Source organism: Muscardinus avellanarius (genome assembly GCF_963383645.1).
Source record: "Muscardinus avellanarius genome assembly, chromosome: Y".
NCBI lineage: Eukaryota > Metazoa > Chordata > Mammalia > Rodentia > Gliridae > Muscardinus > Muscardinus avellanarius.
In genome coordinates this window covers 1,519,343-1,538,013 of record NC_137809.1, presented here as the reverse complement: position 1 = coordinate 1,538,013, position 18,671 = coordinate 1,519,343, and positions in this window count along the sequence as shown.

The window sequence follows — 18,671 nt, the reverse complement described above, 5'->3', positions numbered from 1 at the left end:
ATAGACATTTTCAGATTATTTCAATCAGGAACTACAGAAAACACCTTCTTCTCAGCATCCCATTGAACCTTCTCCAAAATAGACCACATCCTGGGACACAAAGAAAATACCATCAAATTCAATAAATATAATATAATTCCATGCATCTTTTCAGACCACAATGGAATACAAGTAGAAATCAACAACAGGAAACTGGAGATAAATTATTCAAATTCATGGAGAATGAATGATACACTATTGAATGATGAATTGGTAAGAGCAGAAATTAGGGAAGAAATAAAGAAACTTATGGAAAAAAAAACAAAAACAGAGACACAACCTACCAAAATCTATAGGACACCATGAAAGCAGTATTAAGAGGAAAGTTTATTGCATTGAGTGCCCACATAAGAAGGACAGAGAACCACTAAGTAAAGAACCTAATGACACACTTCAAGGACCTAGAAATTCTGCAACAGTCTATTCCCAAAGCCAGCAGAAGGCAAGAAATAGTTGAAATTAGACAGAAATAAATGAAATAGATAACAAAAAACAACATCAACAAAAAAAAAATTCAAAGAATCAATAAAACAAAAACTTGGTTCTTTTAAAAGATTAATAGAATTGATAAACCCCTCGCCAACCTAACCAAAAGAAAAAGACAATCAACTCAAATTATCAAAATTAGAAATGAAAAAGGAGATATCACCACAGATAGTGAAGAAACTCAAAGGTTATCAGAAACTACTTTAAAAATTTATACTCCAATAGACTTGAAAACCTGGAAGAAATTGATAGATTTCTAAGCACAGTTAACCTTCCTACACTCAGCCAAGAGGACATAGCAAGCCTAAACCAACCAATAACAACCAAAGAAATAGAAACGGCAATAAAAATTCTTCCACCAAAGAAAAGCCCAGGCACAGATGGGTTCCCAGCTAAATTCTACAAAACCTTCAGTGAACAACTAATACCAATACTTCATAACATGTTCCGGGAAATTGAAAGAGATGGAACTCTCCCAAATGCCTTTTATGAGGCCAGTATCACATTAATCTCCAAACCAAATAAAGACACCTCAAGAAAGGAAAACTACAGACCAATATCCTTAATGAACATAGATGCAAAAATTCTAAACAAAACAAGCTATATGCATTCAAAACTATATCAAGAGAAAAATACATCATGACCAAGTTGGTTTAATCCCAGAAAAACAAGGCTGGTTCAATATACGCAAATCAATACATGTTATTCACCACATAAATAGAACCAAGAACAAAAAACACATCATCATAACAATAGATGCTGAAAAAGCATTCGACAAAATCCAACACCCATTTATGTTAAAAACACTGCAAAAAACTGAGATAGAAGGAAAGTACTTCAACATCATTAGGGCAATATACTGTAAACCCAAAGCCAACATTATATTGAATGGGGAAAAACTGCAAGAATTTCTGCTAAAGTCGGGAACAAGACAAGAATGCCCACTATCACCACTCCTTTTCAATATAGTCCTTGAGACTCTTGCTGTAGCAATCAGACAAGAGAAGAAAATCAATGGAATTCACATAAGAAGAGAGGAATTAAAATTATCCTTATTCGCAGATGACATGATCATTTATCAGGAAGACCCAAAGAACTGAATCCAAAGACTTCTGGAGCAGATTGACAAATTAAGCAAAGTCTCAGGATACAAAATCAACCTAAATAAATTAGTGGCTTTTCTCTATGCCAACAACACATCCACAATGAAAGAAACAAAACAAAACAAACAATCAAACGACAACAACAACAACAAAAAAAAAACAATTAAATTCACTATAACCTCAAAATCAATAAAATACCTAGGAATAAACCTAACCCAAGATGTAAAAGACCTCTACAACAAAAACTATAAAACATTAAAGAAAGAAATTGAAGAAGACCTTGGAAGATGGAAAGATCTCCCGTGCTCATGGATAGGAAGAATAAATATTATCAAAATGACCATTCTGCCAAAACTGATCTATAGGTTCAATGCAATTCCCATTAAAATACCAGTGACATTTTTCAGAAACCTAGAAAAATCAATCATGAACTTTATATGGAGAAAGAAATGACCTAGAATAGCCAAAGCAATTCTCAATAACAAGAAACACGCAGGAGGCATTACAATCCCAGACTTCAAACTATACTATAGAGCAATAGTAGTAAAAACAGCATGGTGCTGGCACAATAGCAGATATACTGAATAGTGGATTAGAAGATACAGAAACAAACCCACACATCTTTAGTCAATTAATCTTTGACAAAGTGGCCAAACACACACGCTGGAGAAAAGACAGCCTTTTCAACAAGTGGTGCTGGGAGAACTGGCTAACCATTTTTAAAAAGATGAATCTAAACCCCTATATCTCACCTAACACAGTAATTAACTCAAGATGGATCAAAGACTTAGAAATTAGACCTGAGACGGTGAAGTTAGTAGAGGAGAGCATAGGTTCAACACTACAACATATTGGAACAGGCAGTAACTTTCTCAACAAAACCCCCAAAGCTCAGGAAATTAAAGCAAGAATAAACAAGTGGGATAACATCAAACTAAAAAAGTTTCTTCTCATCAAAGGAAACTATCAATAATGTAAAGAGGAAGCTGACAGAATGGGAAAGGATCTTTACCAGCCACCATTTTGACAAGGGGGTATACAAAGAGCTCAAAAGACTCTACACTAGCAAAACAAACAACCCAATCAAGACATGGACAAATGAACTAAATAGACACTTCAAAAAGAAGAGATACAAAGGGCCAATAGATACATGAAAAGATGTTCTTCATCACTGGCCATCAGGGAGATGCAAATCAAAACTACACTGAGATTCCATCTAACCCCAGTCAGAGTGGCAAGCATAAAGAAATCAAACAACAACAAATACTGGCAAGGATGTGGGGAAAGTTGAACTCTTTTACACTGTTGGTGGGAATGCAAACTAGTTCAGCCACTATGGAGATCTGTGTGGAGATTCCTAAGAAAGGTGGGAATAGATCCACCATATGATCCAGCTATATCACTCTTGGTTATCTTTCCAAAGAAGTTGAATTCAGAGAAATACAGCAACATATGCATACCTATGTACATAGCAGCACAATTTCTAATAGCCAAAATATGGAACCAAGCCAGATCTCCATCAACAAATGAATGAATAGCAAAACTGTGGGAAATACACACAATGGAATTCTATTCAGCCATAAAGAAAAACAAACCTATATCATTTGCAAGAAGATGGAAAGCCCTGGAGAACATTATGTTAAGTGAGATCAGCCAAGCACAGAAGGAGAGGGTACATATGTTTCCTCTAATATGCCCAAACTAGGAAACACAAAGGATACCAGTGGGACTCCAGATAATGGAGGGAAAATATCAGCAAAGTTTGAATGGAAAGATAGGAGAGGAGGAAGGCTGATCTTGATTAATGAGGGTCTACATCAGAACATGTGTAAAATTATGAATAAGACATCATTAACCTAGACAACCATTGGTGGGAGGTGGGAAGGGAAAATTGGAGTGAGGTGAGAGGGCACCAAATATAGTTTAAATGTATACTATTTATGTTCAATAAAAAATTGTTTAAAAAATCGAAATTCCAAATTCCAAGTGTGGCTTCCCATGACTGCACAACACTTTCCCACCACTGCAAAGTAGAATGTTAGGTAGAACTATCGTAAGTCGGGGATCTTCTGTACTAGCTGTATTCTGGCTAGCTACTCCACCTCTCCAGGCCTGGTAATACACGAATAATAACCGTGCTTCCCAGGGCTGGCTTTCTAGCTTATTACATCCTTCTGTCCCTGAGAATGGTCCACACTCACCACAAGCTTGTTCTACTACAGCAAGGATAGGACAGGCTCAGGTGGGTTCTGGCATAGACAGGCATTAGGGTCAACCTGGGTGGTGGGCACAGATAAGGTTCACCATGGCAGGCTACACAGCAGTGCAGGGGTTGTTGGGGCTGGGCTGGTGCCCCACCCAGAGGGTGATGACCTGGGGGACAGGGGAGCACTCAGAATCTGCTCGTGTGGATCCCTGCCCCTCTCCTAACTGAGACTGTTTTGTCTCCTAAAAGATGCAGAAGATATTGTAATCATAGTATTTGCGAGGCTGAAACAGGAGAATCACAGGTTATAAGGCTAACCTAAGTAACTTAACAAGGCCCTTAGTAACTTAAACCTTAGCAAAAAAAAATTGGGTTGGGGTGCAGTTCAGAGATAGAATGACCTAGAGTTTCATCCCCAATATTAGAAGGAAAAAAAAATCCAGAATACCCTCTGGTTCCATGTGCTGAGAGCACACAAGAAGGCTGTATGTGGCTGCGACTTGCAGCTCCATTCTCTGTCCTATATCAGCTGATAAGGGAAGGCTCAGCAGTGGACAGGCCTGGCTTGGGGTCAGCGGCCACAGGTGAGCAGGGGTGATGATCATCAGCAGGTGACACCCCACCTGTGCCACTGCTAAAAGAGAAAGTCCTATATCACATGGGGTCAAAAACCAGGGGCGGACTAGTGCAGGACACCTGATTATGCCCCCATATATGGCAAGGGTTGGGGAAGCTGGCTGGTCAGTGGGAGCCTCAGGTCCTCTTTCACTGTTAATGTACAATCCAGCAATCAGTGACCCTGCAGCTTGAAGATCCTATCTCTGGGGCTGAGGCTGGTCTTTCTCAACTGATATATGATTCCCTCTCATCTTCTGTGCTCTGGGCTCCCCTACAGAACCCCCTGCTCTGTGGGCGCTTCAAGTCTGGCCCTGTGTCCACCTCTACACTGGAACCATGAGCTCCTCAAGGCCAGGAATGGGGCAACATCCTCCCCCATGTTCCATAAACCTGGGCACAGGCCTGGGCACAAATAGGTGACTCTAGTGGGGCCTGAGAAATGATGACAGGGGCTGCTTAATACCAGCCCTGGCCTCACAGCCCTGGTGTCACACCTTCCTTTCACCAGGATGGGGTGGGTTTTCAACATTGTGCACCTGGATCACACTGAGCCCAGTGTCACTGCTGGTGTTCATCACTTGCTTGATAGTGAGTGTGGTGACCAGGTAACAGATGAAAACCAGATGAAGGTCCGCTGCCCCCATTAGACTGGAGAAAATGAGAAACTTTGATTAATGTCTGTATTTTGAGGACTGGCCATCTAATTAGAACCAGATGAACACATCTTAGGAGAGTTTGGATTTGCATTTCCCCGATTGCTAATGATGTTGAGCATTCATTCACATCTATTGGCCATTTGTGTTTCTTTCAGACAGTGTGTATTCAATGCAATTGACTGTCTTGCTTATAGTTGTTATTAATAGAGTTTTTAAAGTTATTTGTATATTCTAGATATTATAGTCTGCTTATAAAGCAAGTACTAAAGGACTTCCTAGAAGTTCCAAGAACCAAGTTAATGAACAGATGGGCAAAGGGGAAAGGGAATAGCAAATTTTTAAGTAGAGTTCGTGGTCTATATGGTGTCTAATATGATCTTAGCACCTCAAAGTAGTTAAAACACCATTTATAGCACATGGGAGGGCCTGGAGTCCTCCAGGTGTTGGAAATTTGGGGGTGGATGGAGAAATGTCTGGTAGTCACGCACACAATCTAGGACCAAATAGTCCAATTATAACACCGATGTCCTGCCCTTCCAATGCCATCCTGTCTTTGAAGAATTAGGAGGGTGGACTTTGCTTCACAACAGCCTGAGAGCCTGGAGTCCCTGGCCTGTTTACCCCATTATTGAGGCAGGAGTCTCCAGAGGTTCCCTCCCAATTCCTCCTCTTCAGCTGCATGTGGATGTCCATAAAGGGACAATGGGACCTACCAGGTTCCAGCAGAGTCAGCTATTCACATGTGTCCCCTCTCTGCATGCCCAGGTGATACTGTCTACACAGCAGGCTGCAGAGGGCATGGGAAATGCCAAGTCCCCAAATTGACACTCTCAGCACCTCTATCAGGGTCATTGTCCCCCAGGGGCCTCAGGGGGACCAGCAACTGCCCCACCCCTGAGCAACAGATTTCTTGATATCAGTGACGAGGTGCATGGAGGCCATGAACAGGCCTTTCTGCCACCTTCCTGGTCCTCATTATGTAATGAGGGAACTGATGCCTTGAGAAAAAGTTTGAGTTTATATCTTGGCCCTGCTGTCCTATAGGTATGAAAGGACCCGGTCCATTAGGTCTGTGACAGGGTTTCCACAGCTGCCTCTGCCTGGGAGGTCTCAAGCAGGTGCTACCTCAGCTCTGTTCCAACTTCCTAGCTCTGCCCACTACTTAGTCCCACCCAACTCTCAGCTGTGCCCACTGCTTAGCTCCACCATATCTGCCCATCCTACTGATTGGCTCCACTCACCTACTCTGTCCCACCCACTCAGCTGCAACATAACAACTTAGCTCCACCCCAACTGTTCCTCCTACCAGTTGGCTCCTTTCACCAGTTAGGTCTGGCCCACCAGGTCCCACCCTAACTGCTCCTCCTAGAAGTTGGCTCCATTTGGCTGTTAGGCCATGCACACTCAGACCTGCCCAATGCTTCTGCCTCGACTGCTTCTACTGGTTGGGGTCACTCACCTAATTCAGCCCCACACATTCAGCTCCATCCCAACCACTCCTAACTCTTGGGGCCATTCTCCCAGCTCCTCGTGGAATACTTTGACTTTCCCAACTGGTTCAGTCCATCACTTGGCCTCCAACCACCCCCTGGTTACTACTGGCCTGTCCTGGGTCCACTCCTCCCTCCAGCCCTGCCCACGGGTTCCCATTCTGGGAGGCTCCACCTCGTCTCCAGATCTGCCCTACCAAATAGCTACTCCCACACTGATAGGTTCTACCCCAGCCCTGTCCATTTTTTTGGCCCCACTCAGCCATCACTTTGGCTCTACTTGGGCCAGGATCACCATAGATTTCTTGCGCTCATTTTTATCCATTCTTCTCTAGGCTTCTACCCTCTGGATCAGCCCACACTTCTCCTCCCATGGCTAGCTGCTCTGTCTTTTTTTTTTTTAATTCACTTGGCTCTTCCCAGGCTCTGAGGCAACCTTTAGCAGATTCTCTTTAGGCAGAGGTACACAGGGGCTGGGCCTCTGTATTTACCTAGCTTTGTGGGCTCTAGCCTATCTGTAAGGCCAGCCTTTCCTTGCTAAGCAAGAACTATCCATGCCTGCCCTGACTCCAGCCCAGATATTGTCAAATGAGACTGCAGGGTGTCTGATCATGCCTTCTCCATGGTGGGTCTCAAGATGCCCTTTTATAATGACATGAGTGTAATACATTCTTTCCACAAACCTCAGCCTGAAACTCAACTGGGGAGACAGGGCTGCTCTTGTGTACTCGGGCTTCAAACTGGAACTGACTTGGTTATATTTATTTTTGGTGGTACTGGGAATAGAGCCCTCCTCCACTTTTTATTTTGAAACATTCTCATTAAGGTGCTGTGGCTGGCCTTTACTTGTAGTCCTCCTGTCTTAACTTTCCCAGTACTGAGATTACAAGCATGCACCTTCATGCCCAACTTAGCTACTTTAAATAAGAACAATATTTTGAAAGAACAATGGAAAGGTCAAAAAGTCTGAAGAAAAATTTAAATAAATTGGAAGCTGGGGGTTATCCATTGGCCTTGAGACTAACCCCCCTTTAAAGGTCCTTCTTGCACACTGCTCTGTGAGCAGGTACTTTAACTGTTGTCTCTCTGACATGGCTCAGATCATTTTCTTTGGTGGAGTGGAGATGGTGAGGGCGAGACAGAAGGATTGATTATTTATTTATTTATTTATTTATTTATTTATTTATTTATTTATTTATAGGTACTGGGGTTCCTGGAAGCCCTTCTACTGCCAGGCTACACTCCAAGACATATATATATATATATATATATATATATATATATATATATATATATATATATATATATATATATATATATATATTTTTTTTTTTTTTTTAATTTGGAAACAGGGTCTCTTAAGCCAGTGAGGCTGGCTTCAACCAGCACTATCCAAGAATTGCAGTTTTAAAGTCAGCTGAATCAATTTAGCAAGATCCTGTTTTAAAATAAAAAATAAAAAGAACTGCTGAGTGTGGTGGCACATGCTTGCAATCCCAGTATTCAGGAGGCTGAGACAGGAGTTTCACAGAGAGCTGCAGCTACTTAGCAAGGCATTTTGCAGCTCAGTGATACCCTTTTTCAAAAAATAAAAAGACTAAAAAATAGGCCTGGGAGTGTAGCTTGGAAGTATAATGCCCCTGAGTCTCATCCCCATTATCACACACACACACACACACACACACACACACACACACACACACACACACACACACACACAAAGAGCTGAGTATGAACTTGGAGGCAGAATGCCCCTGAGTTTATCCCGAGTTTCTCTGGATTCAACCTTTGGGTCCCCAAAACTGGATATTAATTTCTGAAAGAGACTGTATTGTCTTTAGCCAAGGAAAGTGGTGTATGCCTACATACACCAGTGCTTGGGAGGCTAAGACAGGAAGTTAGAAGATTTGAGAGCAGCCTCAGTGATTTAGCAAGGTCTTCTATAACTTCATAAGACCCTATTTCAAAATAAAAAAGTAAAATAGGGTTGGGTCCTAAAGAATAGGAGAGAAACAGAGGCACTGATTTGAGACACTGTAATTATGCATAATCACAAAGAGCAAGGCAAAGTCACTGTTATCCTAGGATTTTTATTTTCTCTATGTATTTTAAGGCCTAAGGCTTTAATTGTCTTTACATTCTTATTATGGATAAACAATAGAACAAACGGTGGAAGGAAGGAGACATTTATGATAAAAATTACATAACATCAAAGAAAGAAATTGAAGACCTTAGAAGATTGAAAGCTCTTCAATACACCTAGATAGGCAGAATTAATATTATCAAAATGCCCATTCTAACAAAAGTGATCTAGACAGTCAATGAAATCTCTATTAAATACTAATTTCATTCTTCACAGACCTAGCAAAATCAGTTTTAAACTGTATATAAATAAAAGACCCAGAATAGCAGGAGCAATTGATTTTCCACAAAGGTTCTATAAACATATGTTGAAGAAAATAGATCCTTTTTAACAAATATTGTTGGAAAAACTGGTTTTTAATTTATAGAAAAATTAAATCCCCACATTAATCTTGCACAAGAGTCAACTCCAGATGGAACAAAGACCTGGAAATTAGACCAGAGGCTTTTTATTATTTATTTGTTTTTATGTGGGACATATTGAAAATGACATACATTCAGACAGTGCTTGGTCCCTTCTCCCCCCAAAATCCCTTTCCCTCCCTCCCAACAATGAGTGTGCAGGTCAACCATCCTATATTCATATTTTTACACAAATTTAGATTTAGCGCCTTCATTAATCAACCTCAGCCTTCTTCTCCTATCCTTCCATTCTACCTTTGCTGATATTTTCTCTCCATTGTCTGGAGTTATTCTGGTATCCCTAATACTCCGTAGATTGGGCATATTAAAGAAAACATATGTCCCTTCTCTTTCTGTGCTTGGCTGACCTAACTTAATATAATGCTCTCCAGGACGTTCCATCTTCTTGTGAATGACAAGCTTTTGTTCTTCTTTATAGCTGAGTCGAATTCCATTGTGTGTATTTACCATAATTTTGCAATCCATTCCTCTGTTAATGAAGACCTCAATTGGTTCTACATTTTGGCTATGGTGGATTGTGTTGCTATGAACATGGGTATGCATATGTTAATATACTTCTCTTAATTCAACCAGTTTGGACAAATACCCAGGAGAGGTATAGCCAGATCATATGGTGGATTTGTTCCCAATTTACTTTTCTTTAATTTTTTTTTATTGGTGCACTGTATTCATACATCATAATGGGATAAAAACGTTTTATTTGTCTGATACCAAGCTTTTGATGACTTAAAGATAACATTAAAATATTTATTTTTGCTTTCTTTCTTACCAGAGAATATTTTTTTCTCTTTTTAGGTGAAACCATCATACATTTATTTATTTATATTTCAGAAAAAAATCTATCCTAATATGGATTATGGACTCTAGATACCCCAAATGATCTAAAAAATAATAAAGCTAGAAGATGTATATTTTCTGATTTCAAAGCTTATAGAGATAAAATAATTGAAACAGTGTAGTACTGTTATAAAGGCAGATATAGAAACCATTGGAGTTAAATAAAAGCCTAGAGATAAATTCTTCCATATATTGTCAAGTTATTTTTGAAAAGGTTTCCATGAACATTTGGTGGAGGAAATAATCTTTTAACTAAATATTGGTGAAAAATAATAATTACATGAAATAGAATAAATTGGACCCTTACCTAACAGCATATACAAATGTTAATTCAAAATAGATAAAAGACCTAAATATAAATCTTAAGACTATAAACTTTTAGAAGAAAATCTGGGTCATAAAAACTCACAACATTAAAATTGGCAGTGATTTCTTGGATATGATTTCAGTGGCACAGGTAACAGAAGGGTAAACAAACTCCCTAAAAATAAAAACAAATATTGTATATTCAAAGACAATGCAAACAGAGTTAAAAGTTACTGATAGAATGGGATAAAGCATTTCCAAATGCTATATCTGAAGGCATATTAATATTCCAACTAGAAATCCTAAAAATTAGCAAAAATAAAAGCAAACAATACAATTTAGAAATAGGTAAAAGACTAAAATAAATAATGAATCTCCACAGATAACCAATCTTAGTTGTCTGTTGGGTGGAAAATCTTGTTTCTCTGGTTCTGGTGTGTGTTATCTATTTCTTCTTTGTAGTTAATCTCTTTGAGTATTTTCTCTAACGCTGGTTTTGAAGACGTAAATTTCTTCATTTTCTGTTTGTCATGGAAGTTTCTTATTTCCACATCTAATTTGACAGCAAGTTTTGCTGGGTAGAAATTTTTTGGCTGGAAGTTGTTTTCTTTCAGAGTTTGGAATATGTTACTCAAAACCCTTCTGGCTCTCATGACTTGGTTTGGGAAGTCTGGAGTGATACTAATTGATTTGCCTCTGAATGTCACTTGTCCCTTTGTTTTTGTTGCCTTTAAGATTCTCTGCTTGGCTTCCACATTGGTCATTTTGGAAATTATGTGGCATGGGGACCCTCTACTCTGATCCTGTCTAATGGGAGTTCTATAAGAGTTCTGGATCTGTGCATCAATCTTTTGCTCTAAGTTTGGAAATTTTTCTGCTATTACTTCCTTGAAGAGATTGTTGATCCCTTTGTTTTCACTTTCTTTTCCATCCTCTATTCCAATTATTCTTAGGTTAGCTCTCTTAAAATGGACCCATATTTCTTCGATGTCAGATTCCTCCTGTCAGATTTATTTTTATTAATTAGAAACTATGTGTTCATTTTCGGAGTGATCATCTAGGAGCGAGATTCTATTCTCCATGTGGTCTAATTGGTTGTTTATACTTTGAATTGAGGCCTTTACTTCATTAATCGCATCCTTTATCTCCTCTGAGCTCTCTCTCTGAATTATTTTCAAAACACCTCTATTATTTCTACAGTTATTTTCCTAATTTGATCTTCTAGAAATCTCTGAATTTCTGTTTTATTAGGTTCTGATGTTGTGGAGTTGTGGGGATTCATTGCTCCATTGTTCTTCCTCTTTCCCATGATTTCAGAAGTTTGTGCCTTTTCTAGTTTCTTCCTTGGGTCACTACAACTTCACTTAAGGTGCTCTGGATCTGAGTCTGTGGTATCTGTCACCACTACTCCTTTACTGGGTTGTATCACAAAGTCTCAGACCCAGAGAGTCAATCGAGGCTGCTTTAGACCATGGCGGGTGCAAGGTTGGGCGTTCTCCTGTGGGGAGTTGTGACTGTGGTGTGATATCTCTGCCACCACCACTCCCCCACCGGGTCAAGTCCCTGGGAGTGCAGTACTAGAATTTCTCCTGTAGGGGCCACAATTTGACTCACTGTTGATGAGTGCACTGATGGAGCTGCCACAGCTGGCAATATGGCACCACTGTCTCGCCCTTGAAAGTGAGGCTGGCATATTTCTTCTCTGGTTTTGAGCTATGCTCTGAGTCCCTGCACGGTGTGCTGAGCCCGGCCCTTTGGAGCTTTAGACATTCCCTGCACCAAAAATTCTGCCAAATTCTGCCTGGCTGATCTGCAGCGGCTCACCTTGGCTCGCTGTCTGCCGCTTCTCTCTGGAGCCTGGCGGGCTGTTGAGTGTGCTGGTCTGATGCTGTCCAGTGGATTCGCCGCTCCCACCAGCAGTAAGGTGCTGCTACCGTGTCCTCGGGTGTGAGGCCAGCATATCTCCTTTGTGGCTCTGAGATCCGTCTGAGTCTCCCTCCTCTCTGGAGCCTGGTGCTGTGAGGGAAGTTGGCATCGGTGCAGCTCCATGCCACAGCTCCAGCTGCGGCACTGAGGTCTGGTTTCTTTCTGGTGTCTCATTTATCCAGCCCTCTTTTTCTCTGTCCCTTGTATTTACATTTTTTATTTCTCTAATGAAGGTTTTTTCTGGATATGAAAGGTCGTTAATTTTGTGGTTATAGAGATTGGTTTTTAGCAGGGCTCGTAAGCCCCATTTTTCTTCATCGCCATCCCTGTTCCCAATTTTCTAAGACCAAAGACTTTAAAAATACTAGAAGAGTGCATAAGTCTAGCAATATAATAAACTTTTACAAGTTGAAAATAAAGTATATAAAATACATGACTAAATCATTAAACAGACAATTAAATAGACACTTTACAAAGGATGAAATAGAAATGTCAAAAAGTACAATAAAAATGTTTAACATCATTAGCAGTCAGGAAGATGCAAATAAATACTACACTGAGATTCCATCTAACCCCAATAAGAATGGCAATCATCAGGAAGACAACAATAAATTCTGGTGAGAATTGGGGGGAAATAGAAACTGGTCTACACTGTTAGTGGAATTGCAATTTACTGCAATTGGTATGGAGATCAGTGTAGAGATTTCTCAGAAGACTGGGAATGGAGACACTATATTCTTTAGCTATATTACTCTTGGGTATCTAGGGTTTAAGCTAGAGAATAATCCAGCTACTAGAAATACCTCAGATAGTGGAGGATAAACTTCAGTGGAGCAAAGGAGGTGGTCTAAGGGAAGGAGATGGGGAGAGGAAGAATTGATGAAGGAAACACTTCCGTGGACATCATGTGCATATGTGAGGATACCAATGCCTTTCTCAAGTTTTCATTTGGGAAGAGGGTAATGGGGAGAGACCTGGAGGGAAAGCCCAACAAGTTGTGTGTGTGTGTATGCCACATTCAACATAATTATCATTTATACAGTATTATCTGATGAGAAAATGGACCAATAAATGTATTAAAAAGCATAATCTAAAGCCAGATGTGATGGTGTGTGCTGCGGTCCCAGCTACTGGAGAAGCAGAGGACAGGAAGAAAGGAGAAGGGGAAGGAGAGGAAGAAAGGATTAGAGGAGGTGATGATATGACAAAGTGATACTCGTAATACACAGGAAGGAATCACCACAATGAGATTTCATAGTTTCAGTTTCACTGACTGCCTTATTTATGAGCAACATCTGGAATCTCTAGTGAAATAACCACATCCAACATTAAAAACTGTGACCTTGATCATGATCACAACTCTATTTTATTAAAAGCACTTTCACACACAGATATTCAGTGCCACAAGGCACCTTCCCATCGATGAACATTGGATAACCTTCCATGGATGTTTCAGCCTTACAGAATGAAGACATGACAAAGATGAACATTGATGCTACATTTTGAAGGGGCATAGCATTCCTGTATATCACCTATAAAATGAATGTCATCATTCTACCAGTACCAGTACTATAGATTGTCTGCTAAGTTCTACATGTACAGATGCTCAAGTATTATTTCTAGGGTTGAAATCCTGAATCTCTTCATTTATTTCCTATGTAACTTTGACTCATCTAATTTATCTGGACCTTAGTTTCTGCCTTTGTAAATGGACATAATGATATTAGTTTATTTGAAATGTAACTTCAATAAAAAAGAGTTGATATGAGCTGGGCATGGTGGTGCAATCCTGAAATGTCAGTACTGGGTATGGTGGTGCTGAAATATCAGTACATGGGATGCTGAGAAACGAGGTTCGTAGGCTCAAGATCAGCCTTAGTAACTTAACAAGGTTCTAAACAATTTAGTAAGACCCACTTTTCAAATAAAAATCAAATAGGACTAGCATTCATACGTAAAATGTCACTGGACCCTGCAAAACACACACACACACACACACACACACACACACACACACACACACACACTTATATGCTTTAGAGATAAGCTGTACATGAATAGTCAATCTGTAACTTAGTAGTGTTACCAAAAATAAAAAAAAATATTTAAATTACACCACGTTCATCCTTACTTGATTTTTCTGACAAATTATTTTTAATTTTAGAACAGATTATAAGATGAGAAAAATGACAAAATTTCTCCATCACCACAAAATTTAACATTTACTGTCCTTCCCCAACACAACCTTTATAGCCTTGCTTATTCATTTTTCAGTACTGATCAGCAACAAAGGACTGATAGTGGCATAGCCATTGCCCACCAGCATCTGGAGCCACAGGTGAGCTGGATCATCCTTCAGCAATACTTCATAGTAAGAGCAGATAATGCAGTCCAAAAAGTACATGATAACAAAGAAACTCATGAGCAGCAGAATGGTCCAGGTGGCCCTTTGTTTTGGGGATGCTTTTGAGGAAACACTGGTGCTGTGGAGATGCTGGGACCTCCTCTTATGCTTGCACAAGAGACCCACCATATACCCACTTGAAAGAGTCATGAGTCCTATAAACCAGACATCTCAAAATACACCCATTTCAGTAAATTAGTTCTTGAAGAAGTAATCCATGGGTGAAATAGAACAGGATTCTGACACAAACTGAAGTGCTGTCTTTTTGGTTGGGTAAGCAATGGAGATTAAAAAGTGAATATTTATAAATATACTGGAAACCCAGAGAATGAGAAAGCAACACAGGTTGTGTTGTGAAGACTTATGTTTGAACTTTGCTGAGCAGGAGCTTCTGGAGCTGAGGATGATGGCCTGGAGGACACTCATCAGGCAGGTGGTGCAAAGAGAGAGACTCTTCATCAACCTGTACAAGTAGATAACTGATTTGCATGTGATGTCATCCCAAACGTCCCAAGATCCAAACTTGTCTACATTTATAAACACCCTTATCTTTAGCATCACTAGATGAATTAGTGCCAAGAGGCCAACCATCATGTCAGTAGGCTTGGATCTGTGTTGGAAAAAAGACGTGAGGAGGTGGAAGAGAAGCAAAATGGCATTGGCTGATATACCAATGCAAATTTGGAAGAAAAAGTTATTTCTAGTGGCAATCAAGGTGTAAATGTTGATGCTTTCACTCGTTTTTCTAGCGAAAAGTTCATAGTAAATGTCTGAGAAGGAAATAAAGACAAATTATCTTCACCTTAGATATTAACTTCATCAATCTCTACTAACACTATATTTAGCATCCATGTTTGTGGGTCCATCCTAATGCATGCAATTATCCCTTTTATATTGAAGTATTTATATTTCACTCTTTGGTGTTTCATGGACAGGGCAATAATTTACTTATCTTTGCATCTGCAGCAACCTGATAAAATACTGTGTAACAAGAAATAAAAAGTGTCTCCACCATCGTGTATCCTATTATGATATATGACTTCAATGCACCAATAAAAAATTTTAAGGAAAGAAATAAAAAGAGGAGAAATTCTCATGTGGAATATCCACAGACATCCCTGCACACAGTTATATCTTTCGGTGCTCTCATTATTTTTATATTGGTAATCAAGAAAGAATTATTGATTAATGTAGATTCTGTAGACAGAATACTTACTTTTTTTCATTTTTTGTACTGAGGTTGAACCCAGGAGTACTCTGCCCATGACCTACACCCTAGTTCCATTTTATTTTGAGACATGGTGTCATTAAGTTCCTGAGGGTCATGCTAAATTGCTAGCACTGGCCTTGAAACTGAAATTGCCCTATTTAGCCTCCCAATTACTAGGATTACAGAGTGTACAGCATCATGCCTTGCTAAAATGCTTCAATTTAAATTTATGATCTAGCCAGGCATGGCAGTTCATGCTTGTGGTCCCAGTACTTGGGAGGCTGAGATAGAATGATTCAGCTTTGTGGCCAGCCTCAACTACTTAGTAAGGCCTTCTGCAACTTAGTGAGAACATGTTGAAAAAAATAAAGAATAGAAAATATGGCTAGGGGCATAGCTTGGAAACAGAATGCCCCTGGGTTTTATTCCCAACACCATAAAATAAATAAATAAATAAGTAAACGAATAAGTAAGTAAGTAAATAAATAAATAAATAAATAAATAAATAAATAAATAAATAAATTATTCATGATCTCTCATTTACTACAAATGAGAACTTTAACAATTTTCTAAATCTGTAATGCATCTGTAAAACTGTTTGACTAAATACAGTTGAGTTCATTACATTCTAAAGATCTGATGGGTATAAAATATGAAATATGCTAAACATGTAGTATTCTGATACATATTGATTTGTATAACTATGTTATCTGTCGTGTCCCTCTACCAGCGATTAAGACGCAACATGAAGCTCTTCTTGCAAGCCGTTTATTCAGGATACAAGTCGAAGAAAATGGCGGAATGGTGGAATGGCAGAATGGAGGAGATCTGCCTCGCACAGGGCATTATAAACATTAACCCTCCCAATCACTCCCTGCCACATCTCACTCACTCATTGGCTCATGCTCCTCAGGCCACCACCACGTCATGCATTACATAACCTTAGCCTCCAAATATGGAGTTGCTTCCTGCACAGCCATGTGTCAATCAAGCTCAGAGGCAGGAAGCCGGCACCATTTTCTAGTTGAGAGGCAGGAAGCCGGCGCCATCTTCTAATGGCGGCTCGCCACAATTCCCCCTTTTTGTTTTTATAGGCAACAGGTAAGAGCAGAGGTTTGACCCCTATTAATCACTGGCACCTTTTTTTAGGGACGGGTACTTGGGTGCCTAACCCATTTGCAGTCAAGCGTACTCTTCCTGAGGACCAAACTTGTGCCCTCAGCTGCAGTGCTTTGCCTTGCAACCTGAGCCACTATGCCTTAGCTGCTGTGAGCCAGGTTTGGGGTGATTGTCCCACCTCGATAGCCACACAGGCCTGTATAAACATGGCTGTATAATGATTAAAACTTTGGCGAAGACGAGCAATGCACCAGACACAAAACAATACAGCCACAACCAATAATCCCATCAAGGCCCCCAATCCAGCCCATTCCTTTAGATGATTCATGGCACGAGTTATCCAAGATGATAGTCCTTTGGCCAAACTAATGTCCACACGAGTCGAGTTGATGGTGACCACGGCAGTGTGTAATCTCTCTAGTTGGGTTTCAAATTCTCCCGACCACTTGCCTAAAAGATAAATTGACAACTCCTGAGACAGGTTAGTGGCTTTTGTAGAGTTTTCATATTGAACGCTGGTAACACAGAGACCAGGGTATCTCCATTCACATCCAAGCTGAGCAAGCTGCCATAATATCTCAACTTGTTCTTGTACTAAATCAATGTGCTGATTAACTATCATAAGGCCACCTTTAAGTTGACTATTCAGCGTTGTTTGAGTATCTAAGGCCTGCGCAACAGTGGAGGACATATTAATTAAAGTCTCCGCTGCCTGTACTGTCTGAGTTAAGGCAATTGCAGCTGCAGTGCCCACAGCAGCAGCAGCAGCAATCGCAGCTACAATGGCAGCCGTGATGCCAAAATCTCATTTAGACCTAAATAAAACCATGTAATTGGGAGCATCCACTGGGACTGGAACCCAGCGAGGAATTCAAGCAATCATAGCACGAGAAAAACTTCTATTATTCCAGCACAAACTATAAAAACAGCTATAATTATTACAAAAGGAAAAGATATTATTACTCAATATATAAATAAAAGGAGGATGAACACACACGCTAGCAGGGGAATAATGTTTAGTTTGTATAATTTTTGGTGTTAATTGACTGCAAGAATAAGTGTAACACCTAGGGCAAAGGCCAGGTTGTTTTATGATATTATCTGGTATAATAGACAAATTTTGTTTCTTTTGTGGACATTGTCGCTTTTGATGACCCATTTGGCCGCATTGAAAACAGGCTTCCGGATTTATCCCGGAGCGCTGAGTTAACTGCATAAAGGCGGCTGCTAAACCCACGTTAGTTAGAGGGCCATTTAACTCTTGACAGATTTCCATTCAGTCCTCAATATTTTTGTCCTTGTATGGTCGGATAGCAGCTCGGCATTCCTTTGTACACTGTTCAAAAACTAACTGTTTAATCAAAGGTGTTGCCACCTCCACATTAGGACCTAAAATTCTACTTGTAGCTTCGAGGAGATGAGCTACAAAATCTGCGAATGGCTCGGTAGGTCCTTGTATAATTTTGGTTAGATTACCAGCAGATTCCCCTGAGCTTCTAAGGGATTTCCATGCTCTAATAGCACAAGAATTTATTTGATTATAAACTTCCAAAGGAAGCTGGGTTTGGTTTTGGGCATGTAGCCCTTGTCCCAAAATCATATCTCGATCCCATTGAGGATTTCCAGCAAGAGCATTAGCAGCAGCCTGATCAGAGGCATATTCTATGTTAAAGGCCTTCCATTCAAAAATTGTCCAGGGGTGAGGC